Source organism: Equus przewalskii, chromosome 5 (genome assembly GCF_037783145.1).
Source record: "Equus przewalskii isolate Varuska chromosome 5, EquPr2, whole genome shotgun sequence".
NCBI lineage: Eukaryota > Metazoa > Chordata > Mammalia > Perissodactyla > Equidae > Equus > Equus przewalskii.
The window spans coordinates 86512691-86513863 of NC_091835.1; the positions used below are offsets into that span (position 1 = coordinate 86512691).

At 53.7% G+C, this 1173-nt stretch overlaps 1 protein-coding gene across 5 annotated transcripts in view; it reads right to left on the bottom strand.

Annotated features, from left to right (window-relative positions):
• Positions 1-1173, bottom strand: part of TSPAN8 (tetraspanin 8) — a 52846-nt gene that overhangs the window by 29147 nt on the left and 22526 nt on the right. For 2 of the 5 annotated variants that reach the window (XM_070619691.1, XM_070619692.1), the window contains one exon: positions 640-860. The gene's annotated coding sequence lies outside the window, so the exon portion shown is untranslated. The other 3 variants (XM_070619694.1, XM_070619693.1, XM_008508238.2) reach the window with 2 other exon arrangements.

Below are 1173 nucleotides of genomic sequence, written 5' to 3' on the forward strand. Positions count from 1 at the left end.
GCACCCGGCCAGGATATTTATGACGTTTCTCAAAACTACCTCCTCTAAAGTAAACAGATATCAAGTTAAGGGGTGGCGCTGGCCCTGGCAGAGAATGGCACAGAGATAGGAGGCTGCTGATTTCAGAAACCACAGCCCGCCTTCCCTGCCCTCCGTTTCCACAACGGGAAACAGGGTTGTTTTGCTCTGAGATAAATGGACATCGTGTCTCCAACTCATGTTTGCATTGCATTTCCTCAAGAATGGAAAATTTCTTCTAGATGCAATAATAAAACGCATTTAGAAATCAGGAAGTCTGAAGGCTCAGACACAGCAACCTTCCACCCTCAACCCCAGAGCAGGAGGAACAAACATTACACGCACCTGCCTCCCACAGCATCTACATTTATTTCCAAACAGCTCCACGGAGCTGCCCGAAATGCAGGGAAGTTGGGGGAAGTGCGGAGGGAGAGGCCACCCTGCCCATCATAAGACCATTCAGGTTTTATCTTTATTTCTTTCCAATGCAAAAGGAAAAAAATTCTCCGGAGTCACCCCCTGCCTGCCCCTGCTGTGTTCATGTTGCAGGGCGGCCGTTTCAGCTGCTCGGCTCTTTCCCAGGCGGACCCCGCCCCTCCCTTCGCTTCTCTGATGACTTACGTCCACCAGCAGCTGCTCTCCTCCAGCTCGGTTTCTGGATGCCCATCCTCTCAGACAGAAAGTTCACAATGAGCAGTGGTCCTAGCTCAGTGGCCGTAGATGGCACAGTCTGCTTCTGGCGCTAACAGAAGGCGGTCGTCCCGGGTGAAGGCAAGCCCTGCCGGGTCAGGGAGGAGAGGCTGCTCCATGACAGCAACTGGGGGCACGCTGCTCTCTACTTCCTGCCCATGAAAGGGAGCTCTTTGACCTCAGTCCAGTTCAAAATCTGTGCAGAGCTGTCCCCTGCTCTGAATTCCCGCCCCCATCGCCGGGTGGTCCCAGCACCTGCCCAGCTGCGTCGCTGTCTTTCCTGCCTCCCATCTAGCCTCCCATCTAGCTGCCTCCCGGTCCGTGGGCCTCTGCCTCCCCTCCATCGCGGCCCTGGCTCTGCCATTGTTCAGCATTTCATCCCCTCATATGAACATTTCAGCAGAGTCGTAATTTGTTTTCTGCCCTCTCTTCCTCCTTCTTTCTACCTTAACATTCCAGAATGTT